The sequence below is a fragment of the Artemia sp. Qi Xiang Cuo genome, chromosome 6, assembly GCF_049724085.1.
Source record: "Artemia sp. Qi Xiang Cuo chromosome 6, ASM4972408v1, whole genome shotgun sequence".
Classification (NCBI taxonomy): domain Eukaryota; kingdom Metazoa; phylum Arthropoda; class Branchiopoda; order Anostraca; family Artemiidae; genus Artemia; species Artemia sp. Qi Xiang Cuo.
This window is the reverse complement of record NC_142799.1, coordinates 13,011,491-13,024,344: the sequence shown is the minus strand read 5'-3', so window position 1 is coordinate 13,024,344 and position 12,854 is coordinate 13,011,491. Positions and strand designations below refer to the sequence as shown.

General features: G+C 30.9%; 1 protein-coding gene, 2 non-coding genes and 1 pseudogene across 3 annotated transcripts in view; all 4 read right to left on the bottom strand.

Moving 5' to 3' along the window:
- The window catches only part of LOC148950873 (anaphase-promoting complex subunit 13), a 103,400-nt gene that overhangs the window by 17,750 nt on the left and 72,796 nt on the right, over window positions 1-12,854 (bottom strand). The gene's annotated exons all lie outside the window — the stretch shown is intronic.
- On the bottom strand, window positions 4,361-4,483 carry LOC148950883 (U5 spliceosomal RNA; annotated as a pseudogene).
- Window positions 5,755-5,946, bottom strand: LOC148950882 (U2 spliceosomal RNA). The gene has a single exon (XR_016141935.1). It is a non-coding gene; the product is annotated as a U2 spliceosomal RNA (small nuclear RNA).
- LOC148950881 (U2 spliceosomal RNA) lies at window positions 7,815-8,006 on the bottom strand. The gene has a single exon (XR_016141938.1). It is a non-coding gene; the product is annotated as a U2 spliceosomal RNA (small nuclear RNA).

Sequence of the window (12,854 nt, the reverse complement as noted above, 5' to 3'; positions counted from 1 at the left end):
AACTTGAATTTTTCTATCTTCTATGAAAAATTCAGAACATTATTTTAAATTTTGTCATCTCTTTGAGAAAAATCTGAAGTGAAGTGGAAAACTTTTATATTATTTTGGAAAAATGGAATTGATCAATAACTTATTTCTTCTTCATTGAGAAAATTTAGAAGAGAACTTGAACTTTTCTTCAATTCGTTTAGAAAATTTAAAATTGAAGTAGAACTTTTTATCTTCATATCAAATATTCACAACTATGGTATAGTTTTTTCTATCTACTACGGAAAAATTTAAAATATTACTTTAAATTTTTTTATGTCTTGGTGACCTTAAAACTAAAGTGGATGATTTTTATTTTCTCTGGAGAAATTAGGGTTGAATTGTGTTCATTGGTAAAATTCAGAAGAGAACTTGAACTTTTCTATTTTCCATGAAAAATTTGGAACATTATTACAATTTTTTCATCTCTTTGAGAAAAATCTAGACTGAAGTGGAAAATTTTATATTATTTGGAAAAATAGAATTGATCAATAATATATTTCTTTTTCATTGAAAAAATTCAGAATAGAAGTTGAACTTTTCTTCACTTCGTTTTGAAAATTTAGAATGGAACTTTAAATTTCTTTGTGTCTTTGTGAAGTTAAAAACTGAAGTGGAAGATTTTTATTTTCTCTGGAGAAATTAGAATTGAAATGTGTTCTTTGGTAAAATTCAGAAGAGAACTTGAACTTTTCTATCTTCTATGAAAAATTTGGAACATTATTTGAAATTTTTTCATCTCTGAAAAAAATCTGAACTGAAGTGGAAAATTTTTATTTTATTTTGGAAAAATAGAATTGATCAATAACTTATTTCTTCTTCATTGAGAAGATTCAGAATAGAAGTTGAACTTTTCTTCACTTCGTTATTGAAGTAGAATTTTTTATCTCCTGGGAAAATATTCACAACTATGGTATTACTTTTTCTATCTAACATCGAAAAATTTAGAATAAAACTTTAATTTTCTTTATGTCCTGGTGAACTCAAAACTGAAGTAGAAGATTGTTATTTTCTCTGGAGAAATTAGAATTGAATTGTGTTCTTTAGTAAAATTCAAAAGTGAGCTTGAACTTTTTCTGTCTTCTATGAAAAATTTGGAACATTATTTAAAATTTTTTCACCTCTTTGAGAAAAATCTGAACTGAAGTGGAAAATTTTTATATTATTTGGAAAAATAGAATTAAATAGTAGGCCATTTCTTATTCTTTGAGGAAACTAAAAATTGAAGTGGAACTTTTTATCTTTATGGTACGCAATTACTTCTACGATAGAATGTTTTTTATTTACTAGGAAAAAATCTAGAATGGAACATTAATTTTTTTGTCTTCGGGGAAAAAGAACTGAAGTGGAAGCTTTTTATTTTCTCTGGTGAAATCAGAATTGAAGTGTGTTCTTTGGTAAAATTCAGAAGAGAACTTGAACTTTTCTATCTTCTATGAAAAATTCAGAACATTATTTTAAATTTTGTCATCTCTTTGAGAAAAATCTGAAGTGAAGTGGAAAACTTTTATATTATTTTGGAAAAATGGAATTGATCAATAACTTATTTCTTCTTCATTGAGAAAATTTAGAAGAGAACTTGAACTTTTCTTCACTTCATTTAGAAAATTTAAAATTGAAGTAGAACTTTTTATCTTCATAGCAAATATTCACAACTATGGTATAGTTTTTTCTATCTACTACGGAAAAATTTAAAATATTACTTTAAATTTTTTTATGTCTTGGTGACCTTAAAACTAAAGTGGATGATTTTTATTATCTCTGGAGAAATTAGGGTTGAATTGTGTTCATTGGTAAAATTCAGAAGAGAACTTGAACTTTTCTATTTTCCATGAAAAATTTGGAACATTATTACTATTCTTTCATCTCTTTGAGAAAAATCTAGACTGAAGTGGAAAATTTTTATATTATTTGGAAAAATAGAATTGATAAATTATTTATTTTTCATTGAAAAAATCCAGAGTAAAACTTGAACTTGTCTTCCCTTCACTTAGAAAATAAGAATTAGAACTATGAAAGTCTTGGTGTCTTTGTGAGATTAAAAACTAACGTTTAAGATTTTTATTTTCTATAGTACATTAAGAATTCAAATTTGTTCAGTAGCTAAATTCTGAAGAGACATTCAACTTCTATCTTCTAGGAAAAATTTAAAATATTATTTTAGATTTTTTCATCTCTTTGAGAAAAATCTGAATTGAAGTGGAAAAGTTTTATATTATTTTGGAAAAATAGAATTGATCAATAACTTATTTCTTCTTCATTGAGAAGATTCAGAATAGAAGTTGAACTTTTCTTTACTTCGTTATTGAAGTAGAATTTTTTATCTCCCGGGAAAATATTCACAACTATGGTTTTACTTTTTATATCTACCATCGAAAAATTTAGAATAGAACTTTAAATTTCTTTATGTCTTGGTGAACTCAAAACTGAAGTGGAAGATTTTTATTTTCTCTGGAGAAATTAGAATTGAATTGTGTTCTTTGGTAAAATTCAGAAGAGAACTTGAACTTTTCTGTCTTCTATGAAAAATTTGGAATATTATTTGAAATTTTTTCACCTCTTTGAGAAAAATCTGAATTGAAGTGGAAAAGTATTATATTATTTGGAAAAATAGAATTGAACAATAACTTATTTCTTTTTCATTGAGAAAATTTAGAATTAAAGTGGAACTTTTTATCTTCAAGGTAAGTATTCGCATCTAAGGTTTCTATCTTCTACGGGAAAATTTAGAATGGAACTTTAATTTTTGTGTCTTTGGGGAAATAAGAACTGAAGTGGAAGCTTTTTATTTTCTCTGGTGAAATCAGAATTGAAGTGTGTTCTTTGGTAAAATTCAGAAGAGAACTTGAACTTTTCTATCTTCTATCAAAAATTTGGATCATTATTTTAAATTCTTTCATCTCTTTGAGAAAGATCTGAATTGAAGTGGAAAATTTTCATATTCCCTGGAAAAATAGAATTGATCAATAACTAATTTCTTTTTCATTGAGAAAATTCAGAATAGAACTTGAAATTTTCTTCACTTCGTTTAGAAAATTTAAAATTGAAGTAGAACTTTTTATCTTCCGGGAAAATATTCAAAACTATGCTATAGCTTTTTCTATCTACTACGGAAAAATTTAGAATAGAACTTTAAATTTCTTTGTCTTGGTGAACTTAAAAACTGAAGTGGAAGATTTTTATTTTCTCTGGTGAAATTACAATTGAATTGTATTCTTTGGTAAAATTCAGAAGTGAACTTGGACTTTTCTATCTTCCATGAAAAATTTGGAACATTATTTTAAATTTTTTCATCTCTTTGAAAAAAATCTGAACTAAAGTGGGAAATTTTTATATTATTTGGAAAAACAGAATTGAAGAGTAACTTATTTCTTTTTCATTGAGAAAATTTAGAATTAAAGTGGAACTTTTTATCTTCAAGGTAAGTATTCGCATCGAAGGTATAACTTTTTCTATCTTCTAGGGGAAAATTTAGAATGTTACTTTAATTTTTTATGTCTTTGGGGAAAAAAGAACTGAAGAGGAAGATTTTTATATTCTCTGGTGAAATTTGAATTGGATTGTTTTCTTTGGTAAAATTCAGAATCGAAGTGGAGCTTTTCTATCTTCTATGAAAAATTTGGAACGTTATTTAAAATTTTTTCATCTCTTTGAGAAAGATCTGAGTTGAAGTGGAAAATTTTTAAAAATTTTTGAGAAAATTCAGAATAGAACTTGAACTTTTCTTCACTTCGTTGAGAAAATTTAAAATTAAAGAAGGACTTTTTATATCCCGGGAAAATATTCACAACGCTGGTATAGCTTTTTCAATCGAATACAGAAAAATTTAGAATAAAACTTTAAATTTCTTCATGTCTTAGTGAGCTTAAAACTGAAGTGAAAGATTTTTATTTTCTCTGGAGACATTAGAAATGAATTGTGTTCTTTGGTAAAATTCAGAAGTGAACTTGAGCTTTTCTATCTTCTATGAAAAGTTTGGAACATTATTTAAAAATTTTTCATCTCTTTGAGAAAAATCTGAACTAAAGTGGAAAATTTTTATATTAATTGGAAAAATAAAGTTGAGCAATAGCTTATTTCTTATTCATTGAGAAAATATAAGATCGAAATGGGACTTTTTATCTTCTATGAAAAATTTGGAACATTATTTTAAATTTTTTCATTTCTTTGAAAAAGATCTGAATTGAATTGCTGACCACTAATCAAAACCGTTTCCTCAAGTAGTATTCCTACTGACCTCTCATGTCATTTATGTCCCGTCAAACGCTAAGGGTAAGTAATCGAGCTTGTCAGATAAGTGATCTTCGAATATTAGAACATGCAGCAAGAGTATAGGCTAGTCTGCCTTTCGGCATTCAAAATTTGTTAGGAGTTAGGACTCATCAAGTGCCCCTCCCCACGGTAATCTTTAGTAAAAGGCGAAAGATTAACACGATATGAGGAGAGGCTAGAGCTATGAAAATAGCTAGAGATGACTTGAGTATATAAAAATAAATCCTAGTAAATCCTTATCGTTTGTTTTTAACAAGGTTCGAAAGTAATAAAGAATTCAATGTTCAATTAAGTAAATATGGGCAAAAAAATCATATGATGAGAAAACATATTCAATAAGCAGCAATTCATGGGCAACTTTAATGACATGGCACTAAAACTACATCTACAGAAAATAACATAAATATTCAGTAATAAGGATCAAAAATAATTGTAATGTAACTGAGTGGTCGATCAATGGCTGTCACCAAAGGCCCCCCTATTTAAATATTCCAAGAAGCTTGGCGGTAGTGAAGGATTTTTTAGTTTGATATGTTGCCAACGCAATTGACTTGATGAAATGTGGGGGGACCAAGGGCATTTCACTTTTTTAAGACTAGCCTTTGTGACTTAATCTAAATTTCAGCAATTTGATTCGATTCCTATTTCAATTTAAAAATCAGTATTTAATAATTACAGAGTATTTTCAAAACAAAATGCATTAGGAATCTATAGAGTATACTTCCAACTCTCTCATATGCTTGGGCACAATTCTTCCGTAATATATCAAGCATGTAAGTTTATCAAGAAATAGTCATTACTACTACTACTAACAACCCACTGCAGAACCAAGCCCTCCGAGGACAAAACCAATCACTTCAGCAATTCTGTTCGAATCTTGGTTCAATTTAAATTTCAGCATTTAATAATTGCATGCTATTTTCGAAAAAGATGCATGGGGACTTCAATCCAGGTTGAAAATTTTTATTTAATTATGGCGAGTGGTCATTGGCTTTTTCACCATTAAATTTTGTAAATTGTAAACAGTTTTTCGTTTTTTTCAGATCAAAAAAAAAAAATATATTTTTTTTAATATATTCAACGGCTAGGAAACTACAGGTATGGTTTCTATAATGTATAAAGGATGCGCATAAGAAGTCAGTGTTTAGTGTTCATTAAAGTAAAATCACCGACGGAACAAATATTGAAAAAACTCTCCAAAAGTGACCCCGCGTACCTCAACGCCTCTAGACACAAAGTGCTGTACTACTTAATCGCTCCGAGCCAATAAATAATGCCAGAGCGTGATTCAGGCGACGAGTGACCGGGATGAATTGTGTAACTACGGGTTTTAGTTGCCAGGTTCGCATAGGTTTACAAAGGGTCACTTTTTTTGTGTGGAGAAGATAGGTTTTGTCAGTACTTGTTCCGTAGGTGATTATACTTTGTTGTTCATGAACTTTGATTTCCCCTCGTGAGCGGTGTGCCCATCAAGGAGGTACTGCAATACCGGGCAAACGCCTGAAGGGAGCGGAGCAAGCCCCGACATCCCTCCAGTTTCCAAAAATAAGTTTAACATTCTGGGCCCCATGTAGGAACCGTATCAGATATTAACCTGATAAGAACCGATACTACACTTTGATTTTAGCCAAAAGACCGAGAAGCAATAATTAAACAAGGATTGTTAAAGACATTATGAGAATACAAGTAGGAAAGTTTGTCACAAATTTAATTTTGGTAGCGATGCTCAAATAACATTCAATTAGCTTATCATTTTATCCTTAGATTTTTATAAACAGTATAAAACATTTCACATAATATCAAAGTTTATCTCAAAATTTTAATGGTAAACGGAAAATTTTCCAATCAAGACTTGGATAAAATTGTCATTCAAAATCCAAAATCAGACAAAGATTTAGGCTACTAAAAAAAACAAGACTGACTTGTTTATCTGGATCCTTGAATTATGCAGGCTTATTTTAGGTTTTACATGATTTTTTGCAGAAACTAAAGTTCCGCGGGGGGGAGGGGAAAAACTGAGGTCTGAGAGGGGGTCAAGATTTGGTCTGGAGGGGGCAATCCCCCCTGCCCCATAGCAAATTGTGCCCCTGAAGTACCTTCTTCATGACCAAGGCAGCTCAAAAGCCAAATAAGTATGATTTGATAAATTCAAATGTTGTGAAACTTTTTCACTTTAACAAATTAAGGTTCTAGATTATTTTCTTAGATAGTTAAAACATGTTTTCTTTCTTAAAAAAACGTCCTAATCGCCTGAGAGCACATTTTGCTTTTCGAAAATAAATCATAGTAAATTCATATGAGTTTTTTTTAACAGGATTTGAAACTAATCAGGAATAAAATGACTATTTACCAGGAATTTTGGAAATTTTTCAAAAAATGTGAAACGAAAAACATATTCTTTGTTTTAATTACTCAGTATATCAAAAATTTATAATTATCAGAAAACTCTAAATTACAGAAAACAAGTCCTTTTTCAATAAAATACAACGAAAAGATATTTTATCTATCAGGGTAGAAGTGTACAGATCATGAAGGACCCCCCCTCCCCCACAATAGCAAATTAAACAATTTGAAAATAGTGTATTTTGATTTAGTTCAATTTCTCATTGAACATGTCGTGACAATTTCAACGTAGTACCCTTATCCGTTCTTGAGGTATCGCCATTTGTACAAAAGTGAAAGCATGAAGTGTCTCTTGTTTAGTTTAAAATCCCCCCCCCCCCAAAAATACCCTGATGTTCGATATTAACTTCTAGTTTTAATTTTAAATTTTTATAATAAAATTTCGTTTAACGTTATGTGTTGGCAAAGCCACGAACATCTTGACGAAGAAAAAACATTTTCAAAAAATATAAGATTGTGATCGATTTGTAACATCAGCAACAAATTTTATTTTCAAGGATTTTATCTTTGTTGTAACAAAAAAAAAAAAAAAAAAAAAAAAAAAAATTACTCAAGCCTCGAAAAAGATCACACTATTTTCGAAAAAGATGCATGGGGACTTCAATCCAGGTTCGGGATTTTGATTTAATTATGACGAGTGGTCATTGGCTTTTTCACCATTAAATTTTGTAAATTACAAACAGTTTTTCGTTTTTTTTCAGATCAAAAAAAAAATATATATTTTTTTAATATATTCAACGGCTAGGAAACTACAGATATGGTTTCTATAGTGTATAAAGGATGCGCATAAGACGTCAGTGTTTAGTGTTCATCACAGTATAATCACCGACGGAACAAATATTGACAAAACTTTCCAAAAGTGACCCCGCGTACCTCAACGCCTCTAGACGCAAAGTGCTGTACTACTTAATCGCTCCGAGCCAATAAATAACGCCAGAGCCTGATTCAGGCGACGAGTGACCGGGATGAATTGTGTAACTACGGGTTTTAGTTGCCAGGTTCGCATAGGTTTACAAAGGGTCACTTTTTTTGTGTGGAGAAGATAGGTTTTGTCAGTACTTGTTCCGTAGGTGATTATACTTTGTTGTTCATGAACTTTGATTTCCCCTCGTGAGCGGTGTGCCGATCAAGGAGGTACTGCAATAACGGGCCAATGTCCGGAGGTAGCGGAGCAATCTCCGACATCCCTCCGGTTTCCAAAAATAAGTTTAACATTCTGGGCCCCATGTAGGAACCGTATCAGATATTAACCTGATAAGAACCGATACTACACTTTGATTTTAGCCAAAAGACCGAGAAGCAATAATTAAACAAGGATTGTCAAAGACTTTATAAGAATACGAGTAAGAAACTTTGTCACAAATTTAATTTCAGTTGCAATACTCTAATAACATTCAATTAACTTATCACTTTGTCTTTAGATTTTTATAAACAGTATAAAACATTTCCCATAATATCAAAGTTTATCTCAAAATTTTAATGGTAAACGGAAAATTTTCCAATCAAAACTTGGACAAAATTGTCATTCAAAATCCAAAATCAGACAAAGATTTAGGCTACTAAAAAAAACAAGACTGACCTGTTTATCTGGATTCTTGAATTATGCAGGCTTATTTTAGGTTTTACATGATATTTTGCAGAAACTAAATTTCAGCTGGGGGGGGGGGACAAACTGAGGTCTGAGAGGGGGTCAAGCTTTAGTCTGGAGGGGGCAATCCCCCCTGCCCCATAGTAAATTGTGGCCCTGGAGCACCTCCGTCCTGATCAAGGCAGCAAAGCACCAAAATCAGACTTAATTTACAAATTTTACTGTTGTGAAAAATTTTCAGATTAAAAAATAAATTGAATAGATTTTTTTTTATATAGTAAAAAAAAGAATTAACTAGTATAAAATCGTAATCATCGACTGAGAGAGAGCCCCGTTATATGTTCGAAAATAATAATATTAAAGTAATAAAAGTTTTTTTTTTTAACAGGATTTGAAACTAATCAGGCATAAAATGACTATTTACCAGGAATTTTGGAAATTTTTCAAAAAAAGTGAAACGAAAAACATATTCTTTGTTTTAATTCCTCAGTATATCAAAAATTTATAATTATCAGAAAACTCTAAATTACAGCAAACAAGTCCTTTTTCAATAAAATACAACAAAAAGATATTTTATTTATCAGGGTAGAAGTGTGCAGATCATGAAGGACCCCCTACCCCGCAAAAGCAAATTAAACAATTTGAAAATAGTGTATTTTGATTTAGTTCAATTTCCCATTGAACATGTCGTGGCAATTTCAGCGTAGTACCCTTATCCGTTCTTGAGGTATATCCCTTTGTACAAAAGTGAAAGCATGAAGTGTCTCTTGTTTAGTTTAAAATCCCCCCCCCCAAAAATACCCTGATGTTCGATATTAACTTATAGTTTTAATTTTAAATTTTTATAATAAAATTTCGTTTAACGTTATGTGTTGGCAAAGCCACGAACATATTGACGAAGAAACAACATCTTCAAAAAACATAAGATTGCGATCGATTTGTAACATCATCAACAAATTTTATTTTCAAGGATTTTATCTTTGTTGTAAAAAAACAAAAAAAATAAAAACAAACAAAAAAAAAAAAAAAATTAATAAAGCCTCCATACGATTTCTCCGGCATTGATTTCACTTTTACGCATAAGCAACTGCGCTAGGAGGCTTTGAATTAAATTTTGTATTATATTGTAATTAGTAAGCTACATTAACCTTGTTGATTTTAAAGTTTTATGTACCAAAGGAGTTGCAACATTTCGGTGATTATTTTTGCCTACTGTTCGTCACGGTTTAACACTATCCTACGAAATTTCTTGAAAGCAAGCAATGATTTGGGACTTTCCAAATGAAAAAGGATTGTCCCAAATGTAGGGGAAACGTAACAAGGGAAAGATAGGACACGGTACAGTACCTATATAACCTGGTGCCTTTGTTAAGAAATATTATTTAAAAAGTCCTACTTAGTTACATCACGTGCCAAATAATGTTATTTTTTTAATAAATATTTCTGTCATTTATAAAATAACAATTTCTGACAGTTTTTATTTCACATATTCTTTTTCATTGGTTAAGAAAAGAATATTTTAGATATTTTCCGTTTCTCTCTATAAGAATTCAAATTTTGGCTTTCTATTTATATGTTTGACAAATGTTGCAAAAATTTTTGGTACTCTTGCATTATGCAGGCCTCTCGGGTTAACTTCTATAGATTAGGCAATGATAAAACCCGTTTTCGATATGTTACCCACTATAGACTAGGCAATGATAGCGTGGTTTTCGTTGCGTATACTATATTAGATTGTGGTTTTTTGGGTTTAAGGGGGGGGGGAAGGTACCTAGGTTAGGTTAGGTAAAAACTATCGTTTAAATATTGAGAAATCACGCTTTAGCATCAATTTTTCTAGCAAATCACCCGTTGTCTGCTAATGAAATAGCAGTTTGACGGGTTTCGTGACTGGTTTCTTTGATATAGTATATAGCGATGCCTGCATAATGCACCAGTACCCCGTAATTTATTTAGGCTAAAAAGTAAAGGGCAAAGCTTGGCTCAAGAAATCTGAACAAAAATAGCACAAGTCCATACAGAATATTACTCCATAAGACATTGATCTTCTACACTTGAAAAATCAAAAGATACTACCATCTTGGAATGCGACTTCCCTCGTACTACTTTGTTTCTACTAAATCTTTCAAGCTTGAGTCCATCTAATAGGACGTTTCTTTCATTTTCTATTGTTTTTCTATGGTTCAAAGCTTTGGGTTGTTTAGTAAGTTTATACTCAAATTCTACTTTAAAACTGGAATTATACTTGAAGGCCATCTATTTTTCAATTGAGTGTTCTGGCTACATTGTTAGTAACAAGATAGATTTATAAAATTAATCTAGTGAATGACAAACAGAAAGGATAAATACTAATAAAAATAAAGTAAGTAATCATTTACCTGATGAAGTCTTACTGTATTGTTTCTGTCTATTTTGCTCGGGTGATTAAAAATTCAGCTTTTGTGTCCATCTTTGTAGCAAATTTAATAATATCACAATATAAGTCGTATTATTACCAAGTAGCATGAGTGAATACCAGTAGCTTCAATGGGGGTGGGGAGAAATTTTCTGCAAGATTTTATTTTCATTCCCCCTTCCAGATTCAGGAAAGTCTTTTTGTGGATTATTATTGAAAAGGGGCTTGGTTTTTTTTTGTATTTTTGTTAAAGAAATTGGAAAAACAACGAACTTTCCCTCCCTGGATTATGAATAATACTCTTCCCCTCCCCAGGGCCGTGTCCAGAATTTCTCTTTGGAGGAGGGGGGTATAAAATGGTTAAAAAAACTCATCGAAATTTTTTTAAATGCATTACGTTTCGTTTTGACGTATCAGACAAAAATATTGGGGGGGGGGACTTTATATGACCTAGCCTCTATAATTTTCGTGAATTGACACCATTGATCGTCACCAGTGGTGTCGTTGGGGAAGAGGGGACATTTTTATTGTAATATTTGCTCGGGTCATTTTGAATCCAGTTTTTGTGTTTATGTTTCTGAGCAAATTTAATAACATCACAACATAACTTGCATTATTGTCAAGTAGGATATATCAGCGTAAATGGCTTTGACGTTGGATATTGAACTAAATCAAAATTCACTATATGCGTCCAAGGTTGTCAAAAGGGTGTATATGTGATATTTACGGAAAAGTTAAGGAAATTAAGTTGAAACTTTCAGGGTATGGGGAGGGTAATAGTTGCGTACTATTTGTCTATACTCAAGGTTGTAACATGATAGGGGCTGGAATCTCTTCAACCCTATAGAAACCAAAAGATTATGCAGATTTTCAACATATTCATATTTGAATATTTCTCCCCCTACCAATCAATCGAAAGCATTGTAGTACAACTTTTGTTAAAAAATTGGGTACTCTTGAATTATGCGGGCCTTTCTGAAAAGTCAAGTTTGGTTAATGCTAATGAAATGAAATAAAATAGGATGAATATATAATAGTTTAGAAACAAATTTAGGCTATATATTTGCACATTAGGGGGGGGGGGGGGTAAAGCATAGCATATATTAAATACGTGACCTAACCTACCCTAGGGACCTTCCCCACCTAAACCCCAAAAAACCACAATCTAATATAGTATACGCAACGAAAACCACGCTATCATTGCCTAGTCTATAGCGGGTAACATGTCGAAAACGGGTTTTATCATTGCCTACTCTATAGAAGTTAACCCGAGATATATATATATATATATATATATATATATATATATATATATATATATATATATATATATATATATATATATATATATATATATATATATATATATATATATATATATATATATATATATATATATATATATATATATATATATATATATATATAAATATTGGGGGGGGGACTAGATATTACATAGCCTCTATAATTTTCGTGAATTGACACCATTGATCGTCACCAGTGGTGTCGTTGGGGAAAAGGAGACATTTTTCTTGTAATATTTGCTCGACTCATCTTGAATCCTGTTTTTGTGTTTATGTTTCTGAGCAAATTTAATAACATCACAACATAACTTGCATTATTGTCAAGTAGGATATATCAGCGTAAATGTCTTTTACGTTGGATATTGAACTAAATCAAAATTCACTATAAGCATCCAAGGTTGTCAAAAGGGTGTATATGTGATATTTACGGAAAAGTTAAGGAAGTTAAGTTGAAACTTTCAGGGTATGTGGAGGGTAATAGTTGCGTACTATTTGTCTCTAGTCAAGGTTGTAACATGATAGGGGCTGGAATCTCTTCAACCCTATAGAAACCAAAAGATTATGCAGATTTTCAACATATTTATATTTGAATATTTCTCCCCCTACCAATCAATCGAAAGCATTGTAGTACAACTTTTGTTAAAAAATTGGGTACTCTTGAATTATGCGGGCCTTTCTGAAAAGTCAAGTTTGGTTAATGCTAATGAAATGAAATAAAATAGGATGAATATATAATAGTTTAGAAACAAATTTAGGCTATATATTTGCACATTAGGGGGAAGGGGTTGGGGGTAAAGCATAGCATATATTAAATACGTAACCTAATCTAACCTAGGTACCTTCCCCCCCCTAAACCCCAAAAAAC